Here is a 23,818-nt window from a genome sequence, read left to right on the forward strand (position 1 = left end):
GTATACTAATGCATATATATGGAATTTAGAAAGATGGTAATGATAACCCTGTATGCGAGACAGCAAAAGAGACACAGATGTATAGAACAGACTTTTGGACTCTGTGGGAGAGGGAGAGGGTGGGATGATTTGGGAGAATGGCATTGAAATGTGTATAATATCATATAAGAAATGAATCACCAGTCCAGGTTTGATGCAGGATACAGGATGCTTGGGACTGGTGCACTGGGATGACCCAGAGGGATGGTACGAGGAGGAAGGTGGGAGGGGGGTTCAGGATGGGGAACACGTGTACACCTGTGGCAGATTCATGTTGATGTATGGCAAAACCAATACAATATTGTAAAGTAATTAGCCTCCAATTAAAATAAATAAATTTAAATTTTACAAAAAAGTGAAACAAAACATGAAGAAATAGAAATCATGAGTAAAAAAAGAGGAAATATGTTACAGAACAAGTCAAGAGTCTTTTTGCTAAGAATAGGATTTCTAGGAATGAAAATTAAAAGGAAGGAAAGGAAGCAGTAATTCAAGAAGTTTTAGTTAAAAGCACTTATGTGAGCTTCTAAAGTAATCAAGTTTTCAGATCCAAATTTGTCATTGGGTACCAAACATGATTAAAGAGACAAAAGACACACTCCTAAAGTAACAGCTGGTGAATTCTAGGATCAAGTGTCTGTGGCTGAGGAGTCCAAGACTGGTTTATCTAGATTTTATGCTCTAAGGTCTGACAAGCTGCAATCCAGGTATCATCTAGGGTCACAGTCTCATCTAAGGTCAAACTTGGGAAGAATCTGTTTTCAAGCTCTGGTGGCTGTTAGCAGCATTCTGTTTCTTTCAGAGGCTGTTGGAGCAAGGGCTTTGGTTTCTTGATGCTGTTGCAGGAGTCACCCTTGATTGCTTACCATACAGTCCTCCCTTTAGGCCAGTTTATGCCATGTTAACTGATTCTTCAAAGTCAGCACAAGAGAAAGTGTTGTGCAAATGGGAATTACAATATAGGTAACATAAGCTATGACAAACCTAGATAGCATATTAAAAAGCAGAGACATCACTTTGCTGAAAAAGGTCCATATAGTCAAAGCTATGGTTTTTCCAGTAGTCATGTATGGATGTGAGAGTTGGACCATATAAAGAAAGCTGAGCACCCAAGAATTGATGCCCTTGAACTGTGGTGTTGGAGAAGACACTTGAGAGTCCCTTGGTCAGCAAGGAGATTAAACCAGTCAATCATAAAGGACATCAACCCTGAATATTCATTGGAAGGACTGATAATGAAGCTGAAGCTCCAATACTTTGGCCACCTGATGCAAAGAGCTGACTCATTGGAAAAGACCCTAATGCTAGGAAAGATTGAGGGCATGAGAAGGGGATGACAGAGGACAAGATGTTTGGATGGCATCACTGACTTAATGGACATGAGTTTGAGCAAACTCCAGGAGACAGTAAAGGACAGGGAAGCCTGACGTGCTGCAGTCCATTGAGTTGCAAAGAGTAGGACACGACTGAGCGACTGAACAAAGATAATCACACACATCTCATCATGTCATCACGTTTGCTTGTAGTTTCTTGGGTACAAACAAATCACAGGTCCTGGTCAGACTTAAGAGGATAGGATGACATGAAGTATGAATACCAGGAGCTAGGGCTCAGGGGAATTACCCTAGGCTCCTTTTACCACAGTTGGGGGAATATGGTTTTGATCATCTCTAGGAAATTAGAAGACTCTTGAGAGTCCCTTGGATACCAAGGAAATCAAACCAGTCAATCTTAAAGGAAATCAGTCCTAAATATTCATTGGAAGGAGTGATGCTGAAGCTGCAGCTCCAGTACTTTGGCCACATGATGTGAAGAACTGACTCATTGGAAAAGACCCTGATGTTGGGAAAGATTGAAGGCAGGAGGAGAAGGGGATGACAGAGGATGAGATGGTTGGATGGCATCATTGTTTCGATGGACATGAGTTTGAGCAAGCTCTGGGACTTGGTGATAGACAGGGAAGCCTGGTGTATTGCAGTCCATGGGGTAACAAAGAGTTGGACATGACTGAGTGGCTGAATTGAACTGAACTGAAGAAATTATCTAGTATAATGATGCATGACCTTGACTGTGACAGCAAATAAATGTTTTCCTGATGGTCCTTCAAAATTTCTTGACTTGTCTATTACCAACAAGTTTTCCCTAAGATACTGAAATATCTCAAGGGATTTAGTAATTTCCAAACATCATCAAGGGCTGCCACAGGACTGGAAAAGGTCAGTTTTCATTCCAATCCCTCAAAAAAGGCAATGCCAAACAGTACTCAAACTACCACACAATTGCACTCTTCTCACGTGCTAGTAAAGTAATGCTCAAAATTCTCCAAGCCAGGCTTCAGCAGTACATGAAACTTGAATTTCCAGATGCTCAAGCTGGATTTTAAAAAGGCAGAGGAACCAGAGATCAAATTGCCAACATCTGTTGGATCATTGAAAAAGCAAGAGTTCCAGAAAAACATCTACTTCTGCTTTATTGACTATGCCAAAGCCTTTGACTGTGTGGATCACAACAAACTGGAAAATTCTTAAAGGATGGGAATACCAAACTACCTGACCTGCCTCTTGAGAAATATGTATGCAGGTCAAGAAGCAACAGTTAGAACTGGACATGGAACAACAGACTGGTTCCAAATTGGGAAAGGAGTATGTCAAGGTTGTATATTGTCATCTAGCTTATTTAACTTATATGCAGAGTACATCATGTGAAATCCTGGGCTGGATGAAGCACAGGCTGAAATCAAGATTGCCGGGAGAAATATCAATAACCTCAGATATGCAGATGACACCAACCTTATGGCAGAAAGTGAAGAAAAACTAAAGAGCCTCTTGATGAAAGTGAAAGAGGAGAGTGAAAAAGTTGGCTTAAAACTCAACATTCAGAAAACGAAGATCATGGCATCTGGTCCCATCACTTCATGGCAAATAAATGGGGAAACAATGGAAACAGTGAGAGAATTTTTTTCTTTTTTTGGCTCCAAAATCACTGCAGATGGTGACTCCAGCCATGAAATTAAAAGATGCTTACTCCTTGGAAGAAAAGTTATGACCAAACCAGACAGTATATTTAAAAGCAGAGACATTGAAAACAAAGGTCTGTCTAGTCAAAGCTACGGGTTTTCCAGTAGTCAAGTATGGCTGTGAGAGTTGGAGTATAAAGAAAGCTGAGCACCAAAGAATTGATGCTTTTGAACTGTGGTATTGGAAAAGAATCTTGAGAGTCCTTTGGACTGCAAGGAGATCCAACCAGTCCATCCTAAAGGAAATCAACCCTGAATATTCATTGGAAGGACTGATGCTGAAGCTGAAGCTCCAATACTTTGGCCACCTGATGCGAAGAGCTGACTCATTTGAAAAGACCCTGTTGCTGGGAAAGATTGAAGGCAGGAGGAGAAGGGGATGACAGAGGATGAGATGTTTGAATGGCATCACCAACTCAATGGACATGAGTTTGAGTAAGCTCCAGGAGTTGATGATGGACAGGGAGGCCTGGTGTGCTGCAGTCCATGGGGTTGCAAATAGTTGGACACAACTGAGAGACTGAACTGAACTGAAAACATCATCAAGGTTACTAGGGAGGTATTGCCATATAATATATGTTAAAGAAAAAAGTATGAAAATCTGTCAAGGAAAAGGATTTAATACTTTCTTGAAACTGAGAACCATAATACAAAATATTTGTCAAGCCAGGAGAAGGGGTTTCTTGAACAGCCCTGACAAGTGTATATAGCAACTAGGAAGTTAGCTTATAGAGGAGATAAATACTATTAGACATTATGGTAAGAAAGTCAAAATGCCAAGTGTGATAAGACTGGCCCCAAGCCAGCTAAGCAATCAGCTATTAAGATTTTGCTTCCCAAGTATGTTTCCTATGAGGAATATAAACTGTTGAACAAGCTAGATGGAATCTCCTTGGCTATTTGGCTCATACTCAATGAATTTGCACTCTTATTCATACATCAGATTTTGTACTACTGCTTGGTGAGAACTAGTTTCCTTGAAAAGGTTCAATTATCAGAACACAAGCCAAAAACTATTTTTCACCTATCCTCACCATGCTAATTCTATGCCTTGTCTCAACTGTATTTCATTTAACAGATATAGAAATGTTAGTCTATTTTCATGTCTGATTCTTATGACCCCATTGCTCCTTAGTCCAAGGAATTCTCCAGGCAAGAATATTGGAGTGGGTAGCCATTCACTTCTCAAGGGGATCTTCCTGACCCAGGGATAAAATCCAGATCTCTTGCATTGCAGACAGACTCTTTATTGTCTGAGCCATGAGGGAAGCCTGGTGGAGAAACTGAGACCCAAACAGGTTAAATGATCCCAGCAGGCTAGGAAATGGAAAAATCAGATTTCCAAACAGATATCCTTATATACTGGAAAATCACTGCAGATGGTGACCGCAGCCATGAAATTAAAAGACACTTGCTCCCTGGAAGAAAGCTGTGACCAACATATTAAAAGCAGAGACATTACTTTGCCAACAAAGATCTGTCTAGTCAAAGCTATGGTTTTTCCAGTAGTCATGTATGGATGTGAGAGCTGGACTATAAAGAAAGCTGAGCACTGAAGAATTGATGCTTTTTAACTGTGGTATTGGAGAAGACTATTGAGAGTCCTTGGACTGCAGGGAAATCCAACCAGTCCATCCTAAAGGAAATCAACCCTGAATATTCATTGGAAGGACTGATGCTGAAGCTGAAGCTCCAATAATTTGGCCACCTGATGCGAAAAGCTGACTCATTTGAAAAGACTCTGATGCTGGAAAAGATTAAAGGCAGGAGGAGAAGGGGATGACAGAGGATGAGACGGTTGGATGGCATTACCATCTCAATGGACACGAGTGTGAGTAAGCTCTTGGAACTGGTGATGGACAGGGAAGACCAGCATTCTGCAGTCCATGGGGTTGCAAAGAATCTAACTAGACTGAGTGACTGAATTGAACTGAACTGAACTGAATCCTTATATATGGGCATCCCAGGTGGTGCTAGTAGTAAAGACCCCACCTGCCAATGCAAGAGACACAGGAGACTCGAGTTTGATCCCTGGAGAAGAAAATGGTAACCCACTCCAGTATTCTTGCCTTAAGAATCCTATGGACAGAGGAGCCTGGGGAGCTACAGTCCATGGGATTGCAAAGAGTCAGATATGACTGAAGTGACTTAGCACACACACACACATCCTTATTTACACACCATGGTTTGATATAATTTCATTTAAAATGTTTCACTACTAAACAAAATTATTGAAATCTCTCTCTGACTTCAACTCCAAGGACAGTGTCTTAAGCACAGGAAAATAAGGCCTTCTGTAGGTTCTAAAAGTCAAGTTTTGTCACAAATGTAAGAACTTTACATGGAAGTAGGCTGAAAACTGAGGTCAAGACAAGGTCTCAAGTTAATGTCTTTAAATTTCACATAATGTATCAGTTTAGGTTTGGGATTAGCCCTGCTGCCTAGGGGAGGGTTCAGCTTACAAGTAGTTTACCAATGAACTCCATAATCCCAGGGAATGTGGAGTGGAGAGCTATGGGATGGACAGGGATAAGGTAACTAGAAATTTGCTCCCAGTCTCTAATTTGAATTGGAGTCTGTAGATTGGATGGTAGGATCCTATCATTATTGATATCTTGATTTGGAGGAGTTTATATTGATGATGTAGGAATGTCATCATTTCCAAGAAATATATATTGAAAAGTTTTGAAGTAATGGGAATGTTGTGTCAGCAGATGGCTGTGCAAGAATTTAGAAAAAACTAATGGTAATGAAAGAGAGATGTGAAGCAAATGATGTATCATATTAACAATTAGAAACTTGGGTAAAGGGGGTAGAGGAGCTTTTTGTATTTTTCTGATCACTTTTCTGTCATGAATTAATTAAAAAAAACAAATCCTTAAAAATAAATTTGATCAATGAAGCTCCATTACTATGCTGGTTTTACAGATGATAAAAATAAAACTTAGAGCACTGAAGGAAATTGCCCCAAGCTACTCAGTTAGTATGGGGTGGACTTCTGCCAGATGTCTGAGTAGGTGTGGAGAGTGAGGCAGAAATTGGCCTGTTAAGGATGACAGAATTTTCATGGTAGTCATGTGGTTGTCTTGTTCAGTTCTTGTCTTTCAGACTGTACATTAATGAGCTCCACTCAAAGAAGCTGTCCACATAAATAGAAATATTTCCATATGGCAGTGCTTTGTCATACTTCTAGCCACTCTAAGCTGTCATCCAAATGCAGACAGTGCTGGAATATAGAATGAGGCATATAAAAACTGATGTCGGGCTCCGTACAAGCTTTCTTCAGATACAAAAGAGATGTTGAAGAAGAAAAGGTTTACCTTGGGACAGGAAAAATCTAATCTCTCATGACAATTAATAATTGTAAAGTAAAAAAAAATAATAAATAAATGATAAACGTGTTTTTAAAAGCCTTTAAAGAGATCACTGGACTCTGGCCCTATCTAATGAGATTTTTGATTATTTCCAGGAAAAAGGGGTGAAAGCAGGAGAAAGAAAAGGAATGAAGGAGGCAATGGTTTTCAAAATGGGGCAATTTATCATTTAGAAGATGAAAGACTAGCCTTTTGGGGTTTGGCATTATAACTCAACAAATACTTTCCATCTCCCCTTTGTTGCAAATACAAAATAAGAGGCAAAAGAGAATATATAAAAATAGTAAACCTTAAGGTCAAAAGTTAGTTTTCCTTTTAATGAAAACACTGAAATCATCAACTTTAATTTTCTCCCAAATACCTTTCAGTTAAAAGGCAAAAAGAACACGAAAAATATATGAAAAAAAAAATCACTGGCTCATTAGGTAAATGATACATGCTGGACTTGCATGTTCTTAGGTATTGGTAGCTTTTGAGGGATCTAAGAGTCATATTAAACATGAAGAAATCATGACATTGGTTCCCATGTTCCCAGTCAAGCCTGAACTGTTCTGGTCATGAGTTGGTGTTCTGTCACTGCTTCACTGAACTGGATGTGGGTTATTAACTGCATTTTCAAAAGTGAATGATCAGACTCAATTATGTGCATGGGGAGAAGCAAGAAAAAAACAAGCTAAATATTGAGGAAGGGAACTATTTTTCCAATGTCTTTATGGTGTTTTTAGTGTTGTTTCACCTGTTTTTCTCTCAAATCTTTTTGATTATCGAAATGATGTGAGAGGTGCATGTGGCTGCTGCAACAGCGCAGGAACACAGCCCAGAGGAGCTACCCAGCACCCGAGGGCAGGGGCGGTGGTGGAGAGGAGCTAACCTGCATCAGAGGTAAGGAGCAGCGGCTGTGCTTTGCTGGAAGAGTCGTGAAGACAGACCCCACGTCTAAGGTAAGAGAAACCCAAGTAAGACAATAGGCACTGAGAGAGGGGATCAGAGGACAGACAGACTGAAACTACAATCACAGACAACTAGCCAATCTGATCACATGGACCACAGCCTTGTCTAACCCCATGCTGTGTGGGGGCATCCAATACAGCCAGGTTGTGGTGGAGAGGTCTGACAGAATGTGGTCCACTGGAGAAAGGAGTGGCAAAACACTTCTGTATTCTTGCCTTGAGAATCCCATGAACAGTATGAAAAGGCAAAAGGATAGGACACTGAAAGATGAATTCCCCAGGTCCATAGATGCCCAATATGCTACTGGAGATTAGTGGAGAAATAACTCCAGAAAGAATGAAGGGATGGAGCCGAAGCAAAAACAACACCCAGTTGTGAATGGGACTGGTGATGGAAGCAGGGTTCAATGCTATAAAGAGCAATATTGCATAGGAACCTGGGATGCTAGGTCCATGAATCAAGGCAAATTGGAAGTGGTCAAACAGGAGATGGCAAGAGTGAACATTGACATTCTAGGAATCAGTGAACTAAGATGGACTGGAATGGGTGAATTTAACTCAGATGACCATTATATCTACTACTGTGGGCAGGAATCTCTTAGAAGAAATGGAGTAGCCATCATAGTCAACAAAAGAGTCTGAAATGCAGTACTTGGATGCAATCTCAAAAATGACAGAATGATCGTTTCCAAGGCAAACCATTCAATATCACAGTAATCCAAGTCTATGCCCCAACCAGCAACGCTGAAGAAGCTGAAGTTGAATGGTTCTATGAAGACCTACAAGACCTTCTAGAATGAACACCCAAAAAAGATGTCCTTTCCATTATAGGGGACTGGAATGCAAAAGTAGGAAGTCAAGAAACACCTGGAGTAACAGGCAAATTTGGCCTTGGAGTACAGAATGAAGCAGGGCAAAGTCTAATAGAGTTCTGCCAAGAGAACGCACTGGTCATAGCAAACACCCTCTTCCAACAACACAAGAGAAGACTCTACATGTGGACATCACCAGATGGTCAACACTGAAATCAGATTGATCATATTCTTTGCAGCCAAAGATGGAGAAGCTCTATACAGTCAACTAAAACAAGACCAGGAGCTGACTGGCTCTGATCATGAACTCCTTATTGCCAAATTTAGACTGAAATTGAAGAAAGTGGAGAAAACCACTAGACAATTCAGGTATGACCTAAATAAAATCCCTTATGATTATACAGTGGAAGTGAGAAATAGATTTAAGGGACTAGATTTGATAGACAGTGCCTGATGAATTATGGATGGAGGTATGTGACATTGTACAGGAGACAGGAATCAAGACCATCCCCAAGAAAAAGAAATGAAGAAAAGCAAAATGGCTATCTGAGGAGGCCTTACAAGTAGCTGTGAAAAGAAGGGAAGTGAAAAGCAAAGGATAAAAAGAAAGATATATCCATTTGAGTGCAGAGTTCCAAAGAATAGCAAGGAGAGATAAGAAAGTCTTCCTCAGCGATCAATGCCAAGAAATAGAGGAAAACAATAGAATGGGAAAGACTAGAGATCTCTTCAAGAAAATTAGAGATAACAAGGGAACATTTCATGCAAAGATGGGCTCAATAAAGAACAGAAATGGAAGGGACCAAACAGAAGCAGAAGATATTAAGAAGAGGTGGCAAGAATACACAGAAGAACTGTACAAAAAAGATCTTCACGACCAAGATCATCACGATGGTGTGATCACTCACTTAGAGCCAGACATCCTGGAATGTGAAGTTAAATGGGCCTTAGGAAGCATCACTATGAACAAAGCTAGTGGAGGTGATGGAATTCCAGTTGAGCTCTTTCAAATCCTGAAAGATGATGCTGTGAAAGTGCTGCACTCAATATGCCAGCAAATTTGGAAAACTCAGCAGTGGCCAAAGAACTGGAAAAGGCCGGTTTTTATTCCAATACCAAAGAAGGGCAATGCCAACGAATGCTCAAACTACCGCACAATTGCACTCATCTCACACGCTAGTAAAGTAATGCTTAAAATTCTCCAAGCCATGTTGATGTATGTCAAAACCAAAACAATATTATAAAGTAATTAACCTCCAGTTAAAAAAAAAAAAAGAGTTAAAAAAGAATTCTCCAAGCCAGGCTTCAGCAATACATGAACCGCGAACTTCTAGATATTCAAGCTGGTTTTAGAAAAGGCAGAGGAACCAGGCATCAAATTCCCAACATCCACTGGATCATCAAAAAAAGCAAGGGAGTTCCAGAAGAACATCGATTTCTGCTTTATTGACTATGCCAAAGCCTTTGACTGTGTGGATCACAATAAACTGTGGGAAATTCTGAAAGAGATGGGCATACCAGACCACTTGACCTGCCTCTTGAGAAACTTGTATGCAGGTCAGGAAGCAACAGTTAGAAATGGACATGGAACAACAGACTGGTTCCAAATAGGAAAAGGAGTACATCAAGGCTGTATATTTTCACCCTGCTTATTTAACTTATATGCAGAGTATATCATGAGAAACTCTGGGCTGGAAGAAGCACAAGCTGGAATCAAGATTGCAAGAAATATTAATAACTCAGATATGCTGATGATACCACCCTTATGGCAGAAAGTGAAGAAGAACTAAAGAGCCTCCTGATGAAAGAGAAAGAGGAGAGTGAAAAAGTTGGCTAAAAGCTCAGCATTCAGAAAACGAAGATCATGCATCTGGTCCCATCACTTCATGGCAAATGGATGGGGAAACAGTGGAAACAATGGCTGACTTTATTTTTCTGGGCTCCAAAATCACTGCAGATGGTGACTGCAGCCATGAAATTAAAAGACGCTTACTCCTTGGAAGGAAAATTATGACCCACCTAGACAGCATATTAAAAAGCAGAGACATTACTTTGCCAACAAAGGTCCATCTAGTCAAGGCTATGGTTTTTCCAGTGGTCATGTATGGGTGTGAGAGCTGGACTATAAAGAAAGCTGAGCACCAAAGAACTGATGCTTTTGAACTGTGGTGTTGGAGAAAACTCTTGAGAGTCCCTTGGATTGCAAGGAGATCCAACCAGTCCATCCTAAAGGAAATCAGTCCTGGGTGTTCATTGGAAGGACTGATGTTGAAGCTGAAATTCCAATACTTTGGCCACTTGATGCAAAGAGCTGACTCATTTGAAAAGGCATTGATGCTGGGAAAGATTGAGGGCAGGAGGAAAAAGGGAAGACAGAGGATGAGATGGTTGGATGGCATCACCAACTTGATGCACATGGGTTTGGGCAGACTCTGGGAGTTGGTCATGAACAGGGAGGCCTGGCGTGCTGTGATTCATGGGGTTGCAAAGAATCAGACACGACTGAGCAACTGAACTGAACTGGACTGAATGTGAGAGGTGGACATTTGGATTCTGTTGATCAGATGGTTGGCTTTCAGCATATCTTGGTCCTTAAAGATAATCGAGTTCAGGGACTTCCCTGGCATTCCAGTGTTTAAGACTCTGCACTTCCAATGCAGAGGGTGCAGGTTCGATCCCTTGTGGGGGAACTAAGATCCCAGATTCCTCCCAGTGCAGCCAAAAATTAAAAAAGAATTTATTAAAAAATAATTTAGTTCAGTAGTAGGAGCATTCTCATTTGTAATGGTCGTGCAATGTTGTGCTTAGAAATTCGTTGATTTGCTCATTACAAAACTGTATCTCGTGTTCCTCACATGATCACACCGTGTATAAATCTCCTCTAATCTTGCTAAACCTCTCTTTCTTCTACAGTGAAATCCAAAAGGACTCAGTCACAGGCTGCCATGTGTGTCAGGACTCAGGGGTATACTTGTTAAAGGATCATCTTTTTATACTACTTGAGTGTTTTATGGTCTCTCTAATAGATTTTTGTTTTCATTAAGGGAGAGAGAGGGTCCTCATTTTGATTCTTTGCCTTTTAAGGAAACGTTTTCTTTTGCAGCAGTAACAAAGCAATAACACGCACTGTTACTTTCTCACTCACTAACACAAGATAATACATCTGAGAATTGGAGGAAGTAATTTAAGTTGAGCTGAGAAGTCTGACCTCACAAGCTAAAATACTTTTTTTTCCCAAAATAAAATTTTAAATTCAATTAGGTGTGACTGATTTTCAAGTTTTTCAAGAGTGGCATACATATGCTACTATTAATTATATTTGGAAAGTACATTCAAGATTCCAGTGATATTCTGCTGATGGACCTACAACAGCTGTTTTTAGTCTATAACCTGATGTTCATCCAGTTGTCATGTACTATAAAGTGTTTTTTTAGGAGCAAGGGTGTTAGAGTCCTGTTAGAGAAGAAATAAAATACCTAAATGCTAAAATGTGTCTAAACCACTGTTCCTCGTTTCCTTGATCCTTGGAAACACCACCTTTTAGGGCTGGAAAGAATCAATGACTTCTGCTTCCATGGAGAAAAAAAAACTCAAGTTGAGGCTACAGGCGATTTGGTTGAGTGGTGTTTCACCCATACAGGTGTACTTTGGACATAGCATTTGTTTCTTCATCTTTCTTCCTCTCAAGGTTTTTGCTTTCTGTTTCCTTCTTGCTGGAAGGAAGCCAGCACTGGAAACTTAATTCTCTAAAAGAAGTCAAGCATATTAACTGAACTCTTCAAGAAGGAATTAATTAGTTCTAGCAACAGTTTTCATTAAACAATGATGGTGGGGATGGTGTTGCTTATTTAAGAAGAAAAATTTAATAATAGAGATTTTTATAATGCTCATATATTGTAGCTTTCTTTAAAAAAAATTACCACCTGACAGGCCAAGACAGCCAACCAGGAGCAGAAATCATCAACTCTGGTAAAGTACAAAAATGTTATATCCTCTTTGAGAGCCAGTTTTCTAGACTATGAGATAGGAACCACCTCCCAGGGTTGGTATAAAGCAGTCTGTCTGAGTAAATTACTTAATATAAATATAATGCAGTTTCTTTATCTTAAAAATGAGGATGGATAGATGTATAGATGGAGTCATCTTCAATATTCTTACTGGGCTTGAGTAGATATTCAATTAATTGAGATTTAATTTCATTAAATATACTTATACCACACTGCACAAGTAAAGAAAATGTTACTATTCTGTTAGTGTTAATAAATTGACTATCAAACTCTCTTCCAGTTGAGATAGCATGTTGCATGTATACTGTTATTGGGAGTACACATTACCAGTAAAAAGCATCAAACCTATGAACCAAAGCTTAGATCTGGAAACTGCCAGGGGATATTAGGGAGTAGATAGCAGAATAAGGGGACTCAGAAGGAGATAAAAGAAATACACTTTAAATATCATTGATTGAAGGCATAGGATTCCTTTAAAAATTTTAAGAATGTATCTTCACCCTTAGTGCCATTTCTTGATGTTATTTCATACCTAATATACCTCTTCATGTTAGATATTGTGTATAGACTTAGACTAGGTTAGATACCATATATTAAAAAAAAACTCTCTTGCATTGTTCTATTCCTTTGCCTTATTCTCATAAGCCCCATTATACTTAATCTTAAAGATACCGATGAAATTATATCAACTCTTATCTTTTAAACATCTTTAAAATTTTTCCAGTATTTTTTCAACTTTTAGGCTTGCTGGTGGCTCAGACAGTAAAGAATCTGCCTGCAGTGCGGGAAATCTGGGTTCTATCCCTAGGTCAAGAAGATCCTCTGGAGAAGGGAATAGCTACCCACTCCAATATTCTTGCCTGGAGAATTCCATGGACAGAGGAGCCCGACGGGCTACAGTTCATAGGGTCGCAAAAAGTTGGACGTGACTGAGCAACTAACACTTTCACCTTGGTTTCACTTTCATGATCTTTGGGTAAATATCAGTGTAGGTACCAGAACCCTTCAGGTTACAATAATCACTTGTGCTATTATTACTATTTGGGCTAAGTGGAAAGCTGGGAAATCCATATTAGGCTTTTTTCAGGCCCAAGGTTGAACACATGTGTGTGCTAAGTTGCTTCAGTCATGTCTAACTCTGCGACCCCATGGACTGTAGCCCATGAGGCTCCTCTGTCCATGGGATTCTCCAGGCAAGAATATTGGGGTGGTTGCCATGCCCTCCTCCAGGGGATCTTCCAGACCCAGGAATTGAACCCATGTCTCTTTTGTCTCCTGCATTGCAGGTGGAAGATCCTTTACCACTACTGACTGGTATCTGGGACTTCATTTCTGTAGATGTTGGGCAAATGAGGTTTTCTTCTTTTGCCAGGTTGGGCCAATCAGATCTGCACATCTCAAATTTTCCAGGACAGTCATGATTTAAAGCATTTGTTTCCATTATTCCTATGAGTAAAATCATATTTACCAGGCCATGTGTCCCAGTTGTGATATCAAGAGCTTATTTATTCCACATACATTTTTGAGTAACTGTTATGTGCCAAATCAAAAGGTACATAGTCTTTGTAAAGAAATAACTCAGAATTATGTTTTAAATTAAATTAATTAACAAAATAATAAACTAATTAAAATAATTAAAAGTCAATAAATTAAAATAATTAATAAATTAGTATAATGAATTGTCAAGATGTAATGTAATTAATCCATAAAATGACTCAGTAGTAGATTATTATAAATAAAATAACTACAAATGAAATATAGTATAAAGTATAATATACATTATAACTATAAATAACAATACACATAGAATGTAAATCATAAATAAAATAGTCCATCAGTAAGTTACTATAATAGTTATAAAATAATAATGTAATTGACTAATACAATAATCCATTTAACAAACAAATATAGGTAATTTACAATGTTCTAGTGGTGAGCAAAGCAGACCCATTTCTTGCCCTAGTAGAGATTCCAATCAAACAGGGCAGCAAATGATTGTCCATGTTTGGCTTCTGTGTCTAAGTGGCTGTTTCCTGTGCTCTTAGATTTTATTGCTTTTTTCTTGGATCTTCAGGAGTTAAAACTGAAGTCCCACTCAGTAGGTTAATTAAAATATATCATTGGATCTGCTTCTTTTGGCTTTTCTTCAGTATTTGAAGTTTTTTATAAAAAGTTTTTCTAAAGTGCCAATTTACTTCTCTTTTTTGATTCTCCAGATTTATACCATATAAACACCATAAAAAAAGATGCCTTTACTAAAACGGAGTGAGAACAAAGATAATGGGAAGTCTGGAGGGAATGAAAATGATTTCATTATTCTCAGCTTCTTACATTTTTCTCTTGTTGGATTTTTTAAGGGCTATTAAAAAGCTCTTTCTGTACACATGCACCTTCTTTTCACTCATGCTTCTGCCCTTGAAAAACCTGGTATTTTTCCCATTGTCCCACACCCACATATATTTATGTGCAGGAAGAATGAGATCATACTGAGATAAATCCTTTCTGATGGACATCATGACCCAATGACTCATTCCATCTCCACAATTAGCTATTCAAGAAATTGTCACTGCTTCCTGAATGGTTTGAAAAGAGTTTTTACCTGTTTCTAGGAAATCAGTGAGGTTTTGCACATCTTTCAGTTCTTAATTTGGGGTGGAGGTGGTATTTTTGGCTGAGTCTCTCAGAAGCTGATTATGAGATGAGGATTAATTAAAGGATTAATTAAGGACATGCTGTCATAAGAAACCAGTTAAGAACTGGAGGAAGCAGGGAAAGAAAAATGAAAAGGACAAGTAAGGAAACAATTTCAGAATTCAGGCAAAGTCCTTTCAAGAGAAGCTGAAAAGCTGATCTCCAAGGGGAATTCTGAGGAGTGCTATTCCTTAAATTTGTCCAGATGAGAACAAGAGGGCTGTGCTTTCATGCTCTTTTAAAACTTTTATTGGAGTATAGTTGCTTTACAATGTTGTGTTAGTTTCTACTGTACAGCAAACTGGATGAACTATTCATATACATATTGCATAGTGTGATAGTGTTAGTTGTTCAGTCGTATCTGACTCTTTGTGACCCCATGGACTGTAGCCCACCAGGCTCCTCTGTCCATGGGATTTCCCAGGCAAGAATACTGGAGTGGATTGCCATTCTCTTTTCCAGGGGATCTTCTTGACCCAGGGACTGAACCCAGGTCTCCTGCATTTCAAACAGATTCTTTTCTGAGTCACCAGGGAAGCCCACACATATACATATACTCCCTCTTTTTTGGATTCCCTTCCCACTTAGGTCACCAAAGAGCACTGAGTTGAATTCCCTGTGCTGTACAGTAAGTTCTCATTAATTATCTATTTTACATATAGTATCAATAATGTATGTATGTCACTCCCAATATCCCAATTAATCTCATTCACCCACCCTTTCCCCTTCGTATCCATACATTTGTTCTCTACATCTCTGTCTCTATTTTTGCTTTGTAAATAAAATCATCTATACCAAATTTTTTCAGATTCCACATATATGCATTAATATATGGTGTTTGTCTAGTTGTTGGCCAAAACCTTCCAGGGGAGGTAAAAGGAAAGTAAGCCCCAGGAAACCTAACAATTTGTACCAGAGTGATTTCAGTAACCCAAGGACAGTTCTCCAAGTTTTCTCAGGTGTTCAATATTTGAAAGCAAAAGGATCTCAAAGCAAAGGAAGTGCTGCCCAGAATAAAAAAAAAAAAGCATCAAGGGAATCTGAGAGGAACATCAGTATCTACTAGGGGAACCATTTAACATCAGTAGAGTCACTCAGTCATGTCCGACTCTTTGCGACCCCAAGGACTGCAGCATGCCAGGCCTCCCTGTCCATCAGCAACTCCCAGTGTTTACTCAAATGCTTGTCCATTGAGTCGGTGATGCCATCCAACCATCTCATCCTCAGCATTTAACATAACTGAACATTTTTCATCACAAGAAATAAAGCCTTCCCACCATCCTATCCGGTATCATATCTGTTAGTTCATAGTTTGGAGAAGGTAATGGCAACCCACTCCAGCACTTTTGCCTGGAAAATTCCATGGATGGAGAAGCCTGGTAGGCTGCAGTCCATGGGGTTGCAGAGAGTTGGACACGACTGAGCAACTTCACTTTCACTTTTCACTTTCATGCATTGGAGAAGGAAATGGCAACCGACTCCAGTGTTCTTGCCTGGAGAATCCCAGGGGTGGGGGAGCCTGGTGGGCTGCCGTCTCTGTGGTCACACAGAGTCGGACACGACTGAAGCGACTTAGTAGCAGCAGCAGCAGCAGCAGTAGTTCATAGTTGCTTAAACATATTTGCTGTTTTTGCCTTAAAATATTATAAATGGAGCCTAGTGGACTACAGAACATGAGGTTGCAAAAGGTCAGACACAACTGAGGGACTAAAACGTTCAATTTTCACACCAACAATTTATTTAGAGACAAAGGAGTATTGAGACTTCACTTCTTATCAGTTTGCCTTATTTTTACCCTCAACTTGGATGTACCCCTAATAAGGGTAATGCACATTGGTTCATACATTATACTTATTTCCAAATCTGCCATAGAAGCTTGCAGCAAACATTAACAGAGTGAATTTTCTGTGAGTAGAGTTTTTAGAACTGTCCTTCAGGGGTGGTAGACTTTTGGCTAATTACAGAGGTCCTTCTATTTCCCTTGGTCCTCAGTAGCACTATACAGATACAAGCAAATTGATATTAACATCAAGAACAACCTTGAAAAGGAATTAGGTCGGCAACCAACACCCTAATGGGCTCTACAGAAATGGAAAAAGACAGTCGTATGAAGCATACTCTGATTTGTAGTAAGCTCAGCGGTAGGTATGGTAACTATTTGTGTGTACACATCTTTTGTGTGTGCTCAGTCGCTCAGTCATGTGTAACTTTTTGTGACCCCATAGACTGTAGCCCACCAGGTTCCTCTGTCCATGGGATTTCCCAGGCAAGAATACTGGAGTGGATTGCCATTTCCTACTCCAAGGGATTGAACCCACATCTCCTGCATTGCCACGTGGATTCTTTACCACTGCACCACCTGGGAAGCCCCATGTACACATGTTACATCTTCTTAAATGCTACCAAGAAAAATCACCTTCTCTGCCACTAACCCCTTTTCCTAAGTTATTGTGTAACAAACAGCAACAGGAGGGGCCCCAAATTGTGGACTTTGGGCTTATTTGCTCTGGTTTGCCATATCATAGGTCAGTCGGTCAGTCAGTCAATCAGTTCAGTTGCTCAGTCATGTCCAACTCTTTGTGACCCCATGGACTGAAGCACACCAGGCCTCCCTGTCCATTACAAACTCCTGGAGTTTACTCAAACTCATGTCCATTGACTCAGTGATGCCATCCAACCATCTCATCCTCTGTCATCCCCTTCTCCTCCTGCCCTCAATCTTTCCCAGCATTAGGGTCTTTTCAAATGAGTCAGTTCTTTGCATCAGGTGGCCAAAGTAATGGAGTTTCAACTTCAGCATCAGTCCTTCCAATGAATATTCAGGACTGATTTCCTTTAGGATGGACTGGTTGGATCTCCTTGAAGTCCAAGGGACCCTCAAGAGTCTTCTCCAACACCACAGTTCAAAGGCCTCAATTCTTCAGCACTCAGCTTTCTTTATAGTCCAGCTCTCACATCCATACATGGCTACTGGAAAAACTATAGCGTTGACTAGATAGACCTTTGTTGGCCATGTAATGTCTCTGCTTTTTAATATGCTCTCTAGGTTGGTCATAACTTTTCTTTCAAGGAGCAAATGTCTTTTAATTTCATGGCTGCAGTCACCATCTGCAGTGATTTTGGAGACCCCCAAAATAAATATCATAGCTACAGCTCTCAAAAACCAATAGGCAATGTTTTATTAGACCTCCCTAAAAGAAGGACGATAAACCCTAAAAGTTATCATTGGTAGGTGATTTGCTTAATTAGGTTGCTGTTTATTTAGAATATTATCAACTTAATTTATTGATTCTTTTAGTCTTAAAACTTAAATGGTTTCCTTAAATAAGCAGTCCAAGGACCTTATGCATAAAGGTAATTTTTATTCCTAAGACTTTCCATTTTAGTCCAATATTTATGATATAAGATAAAACTCATAATCACATAGCAACTCAATTATTCTCAATCTTTCTTTGGCATGGATGTCTCTAGAAAATTGCTTTGAAATTAATGGCCTCAATTTTCTGATAGTTATTAAAAGTGATGCCTTTTGAGAAATATCACTGTTGCCATATTTTTAAGACTTGCATCTCAGTCAGGAAGTAATTTAATTTTAATTGTGGGTCATGCAGAGATCTGGAAGAAATTTTGGACATTTGAGTAGGCACCAGTAACTAAAATTTAAGAAAAGAATAACTATAGACCAATCATCTGAGAACAATCTGAACTCTTTAATTCTTTTACTGATATAGCACTTAGTTAAACACATTGCAGAACACAGAATTGGCATTCTTGGCATAAATACCAGTTGGCCATGGTATTAATATATGATTTTTAAAATATAGTTTGGTTTTGGAATCTGTGTGCTAATGTTTTACTTAGAATTTTTGTGTCAATATTCATAAGTGATATCAGTTCAATAATTGTTTATGGGACCAGTGTTAAACTTGATTCATAAAAATAATTTGGAAAATTTTCTTTATTTTAAATGCACATCTCTATTAATCTGATTTACTCTTATTAGTGGTCCATCGAAGTTGAGTGTAAAATAAGGCAAACTGATAAAAGGTGAAGTCATAATATTCATTTTTCTCTGTGAATAAAACATTGGTTTATAAGGAAAGGTGACTTTTTTTCTGATGGCACTAGGACTATCTGGTCTCTAAAAGTTTAGTATAATTACTCTAAGTGCTTTTATGAAGAGTAATTTCTTGATAAATTTTTCTAGTTCAATTACAGAAATTAGTCTATGTTCTGTCTCTAGTGGGATGATTTTTGTAAATTTTTATATGTATCTTTCTAAGAAATTATTTGTTTAATCTATGTTTTTCAACTTTATTTGCAAAGATATACACAAAGTAGATTCTTACAATATATTTCCTCTATCAGTAGTTATTTCCCTTGTTATTTCTTATCTGTTTGCTTTTTCCCTTTTTGATAAATTAGCTAATGATTTCTCTAATTTTTGGATTTTCTCAAAGATGTAGGATTTTGATTTATTAATTTAACACACTATTTTCTGGTTCTCTACCTTACTGATTTCAAATTTCATTGTTAATATTTCCTTATGCTGCTTTGTTTTGGTTTACTTTACTTTTTATTGCTTTAAATGTGCCTAATAGATTCCGTCATGTAGTGTTTTCATGAACAATATTTTCCATTTTTTATTGGTGTGTAATTGCTTTACAATGTTATTTTATAGTTTCTGTGTGCAATGAAGTGAATCAGTTATATGTATACATATATTCCCTCCCTCTTGGACTTCCCTCCCACACTACCCCCCACCCCTCCCATCTAGGTCATCACAGAGCACTAGGTTGAACTCCCTGTGCTTTATAGCAGGTTCCCATAGTTAACTATTTTACACATGGTAATGTATATGTGTCAGTGCTACTTTCCCAATCCATCCCCCTCTTTTCTTCCCCTATCATGTCCACATGTCTGTTCTACATTTGTGTCTCTATTCCTGCCCTGCAAATAGGTTCATCTGTGCCATTTTTCTACATTCCATGTATATGTGTTAATATATATTTGTTTTTCTCTTTCTGACTTACTTCCCTCTGTATGACAGACTCTAGGTCCATCCAAATCTGTACAAATGACCCAATTTCATTCCTTTTTATGGCTGAGTAATATTCCATTTTGTGTATGTACCACATGTTCTTTATCCATTCATCTGTCATTGGACATTAAGGTTGTTTCCATGCCCTGGCTATTGTAAATTGTGCTGCAGTGAACGTTGGGGTACATGTGTCATTTTGAATTATGGTTTCCCCAGGGTACATGCCTCAGGGTACATGCCAGAGAAGGCAATGGCAACCCACTCCAGTACTCTTGCCTGGAAAATCCCATGGACAGAGGAGCCTGGTAGGCTGCAGTCCATGGGGTCGCGAAGAGTCAGACATGACTGAGTGACTTCACTTTCACTTTCAGGGTACATGCCCAGTAGTGAGACCGATGAGTCATATGGTAGCTCTGTTTTTAGTTTTTTAAGGAACCTCCATACTGTTCTCCATAGTGGCTGTATCAATTTACACTCTAACAAGAGTGTCCCCCTTTCTCTACACACCCTTGCCAGCATATAGTTTGTGAATTTTTTGATGACGGCCATTCTGACCAGTATGAGGTGATACCTCATTGTAGTTTTGATTTGCATATCTCTAATATTATGGATATTGAGCACCTTTTCAAGTCCCCTTGACCATGGGTATGTCTTCTTTGAAGAGATGTCTATTTAGGTCTTCTGCCCGTTTTTTTTTTTTTTTTAATTTTCCCAAGAAGTTGCTTTGCATGTGTGCCAAGTTGCTTCAGTCATGTCTGATTCTTTGTGATCCCATGGGCTGTAGCCTGACAGGCTCTTCTGTCCATGGACTTCTTCAAGCAAGAATACTGGAGTGGGTTGCCATGCCCTCCTCCAGTGCCCATTTTTTTGACTGGGTTGTTTTTTGACATTGAGCTCCATGAGCTGTTTGTCTATTTTGGAGGTTAATCCTTTGCCCTGCTGCTTCATTTGCAAATACTTTCTCCTGTTCTGAGGTTTACCTTTTCATCTTGTTTATGGTTTCCCTTGTGCAAAAGCTTTTAATTCAGTCCCCTTTGTTTACTTTTGTTTTTATTTTCATAGTTTCTGCAGTTTTTGTGTCTTTGCTTTTCATTAAGGTTTAATACGAAGCTTTTAAGTTCCAGGTAAAAAGTTTGTTTTGTTTGTGGCTTGTATTTTAATTTTTAGTTTTATTGTACTGTGATCATACATTATTGTTTGTTTAATACATGTACTTTATGAAACTTACTAATCTTTTGGAAGAGGGTTCTAGTACATCATCAATTCTTGAAAAAGAGCTGGTGTGCTTGAGAAGAAATTATATTTTCTATTATCAGAGTATGATGCTCAGTATATCATATTGCTTTTTCTGTTTAGATCCTTTATATATATAAAGTACACTTATTTATGGTCTACTTTACGTGAGAGTGGTCTGTTAGTCTCCTACTAATTGTGTATTTCTATTAATTTCTCCTTGTGCTTTTTATACTTCTTGCTCTATATAGGTGATTATTATATTATTTGGTACATAGATATTCATAACTATTATATCTTTAATTTGCATTGTGACTTTTACCTTTATAAAGAATCTTTCTTTTTTCATTCATTGCTTTTGGCTGAATTCTAATTTGGTAAAAAGATGGTACCTCTCCATTTGTTTAGTTTTTCATTTGTGTGGTACATTTTTGTTCATCCCTTTATATTGTTAGGTTTGTTTTATGTGCCTAGTTGAAAAAAAATTTTAACAGGCAAGTAGTCTATTCACATTTATTGAAATGATCAATATCTTTCAACATTATTAATTTATGCTATAACTTTTATTTTTATTTTGTTATATTTACCTTGTTTAGCTCTTTTTGTTGATTTTTTTCTGCTTTGCATTACTTCTTTTTATTTAGGAAATTTGTACTTTTCTCTTACTGTTTACATTTATATTTACATCTCTCACAGTGACCCCTTTTTGTAATAAATACAATTTTTTCCTCTCTTGTTCCTATATCAGTCTAACCAAAAGTATATCCATTTCACTAGTCTTTTCCAAAAATACCTTTTTATTTGTCAATCCTATTTGTTTAGTTTCTATTTCTTAATTTGTATTCTTAAGTCTATAATTTAGTTTCTTCTGCTCTTCACATTTATTCTTTTTCCATTTTCATGAGTCAAAGAAAATTCATATTTCTAAGTTTTATAGTTCTCAAATAATGATTTTAAGACCATGTAAGCAAATTTAATCTCTGACAACCATCAGTTACTGCACATATTTGTATACATTTGGATACACCTAAGATTAGACCTAAGACACAGGTCTTGATTATTATTATTGACAGTCATTTCCAAGTATAATGACAGGCAAAACAATTCTTCCAGCATGAAAATAGGTGAAGCCAGGTAACCTTTAAGTAATTTTAGAATTTAAATCCTGAGTTAACCAGGAATAACATTGTAAGACGATGTAACATATAGTTGACCAATGCTATTTGGAAAAAAAAAAAAAAAAGACTTCTTCCTAAATGAATTGTTTGTTTCCTTATTGGAGATAATTTCTTTCATACTAATTACATTTCTATGTGACACAGGAGTCATTGTTGAAGTGAATATTCTCTTGCCATATCTTTACTGGAAAATTGAAAAAAAAAAAGCAATTATCTAAATAATTCACTCAAAAGCAAATCCATAGTTAATTGTTTTTAGTGAAATGTTTGAGTTTGGCTGTGTTTCTGTGATGTGTTTCGGTTGCACACATTTCTCCCTGAATCATTTTGATAATTGCCTCAAATTTCCATTTGGTGTGGCCAGTGGACATTTCAAACCTCAAATGCAAATAAAAGAGAGTGTGAAAAAGACAACTGTTTTAAAATCCAAGAGCTATCATTTCCAGATCTAGGCTTATGAATCCCTCATAACCAATTAGATAAAATGTTCCCTTCTAGATATTCTTATTTTGTTAATTATGATAGGGTAGAACCAAAATATTTTTGCTTCTATCACTTGGCCAAAATTCCTGAGGATAAATAATTGTGATGTTCTGATTGAACTTGGACACTCAAGTGAGTATAACAGGTTACCTGGCACTTAGTCAACATGGCAATAGGGCCGTCTCTATAAATAGAACATTCTTGTCATTCTTGCTGAGGAATAAAAAGAAATGCATTATTGCTAAGAATTGTGTAAGAATTCCTGGGTCTTGAGTTGAGGTTTTATATAAAATCTTTTTGAAAATATCAGTAGCCCAGTTTTAAAACATTCTTGTTTATGCTAACTTTATGCAAATGTTTCATAAATTATTCCATACAACGTCTCTGTAAGTTAGTCCAGTATTGCTGTATTAATGCTGCTGACCAAAATGCTATAGGCTGAGTATTTAATTAGTCCATCAGAATTCTGGAGAGCTTTGAAATTAGAATTCCTTGCATTTAGATTATATGTCTGTCTTAGTCTGCTTGAGATGTTAAAATGAAATATCATAGACAGGGTGGCTTAACCAACAAACATTTATTTCTCACAGTTCTGGAGTCTGGGAAATCTAAGATCAAGGTGCCGGCAGATTCAGCATCCAGCAAAGAACCACTTCCTGTGTGGCAGCCTTCTCTTTGCATCCTGACATGGTCTTTCCTCAGTATATGCTCATGGAGAGAGAGATCTCTCTGCCTCTTCCTGTGCTTGAAAGTGAAGTCGCTCAGTCGTGTCCGACTCTTTGCGACCCCGTGGACTGTAGCCCACCAGGCTCCTCCGTCCACGGGATTCTCCAGGCAAGAATACTGGAGTGGGGTGCCATTGCCTTCTCCAGGGGATCTTCCCGACCAAGGGATCGAACCCAGGTCTTCCACATTGACGCTTTAACCTCTGAGTCACCAGGGAAGCCCTGTGCTTATTAGGGTACTTATCCCATCACGAATATCCCACATTCAT

The sequence above is a fragment of the Oryx dammah genome, unplaced genomic scaffold (assembly GCF_014754425.2).
Source record: "Oryx dammah isolate SB20612 unplaced genomic scaffold, SCBI_Odam_1.1 HiC_scaffold_23, whole genome shotgun sequence".
NCBI classification, from domain to species: Eukaryota; Metazoa; Chordata; class Mammalia; order Artiodactyla; family Bovidae; genus Oryx; species Oryx dammah.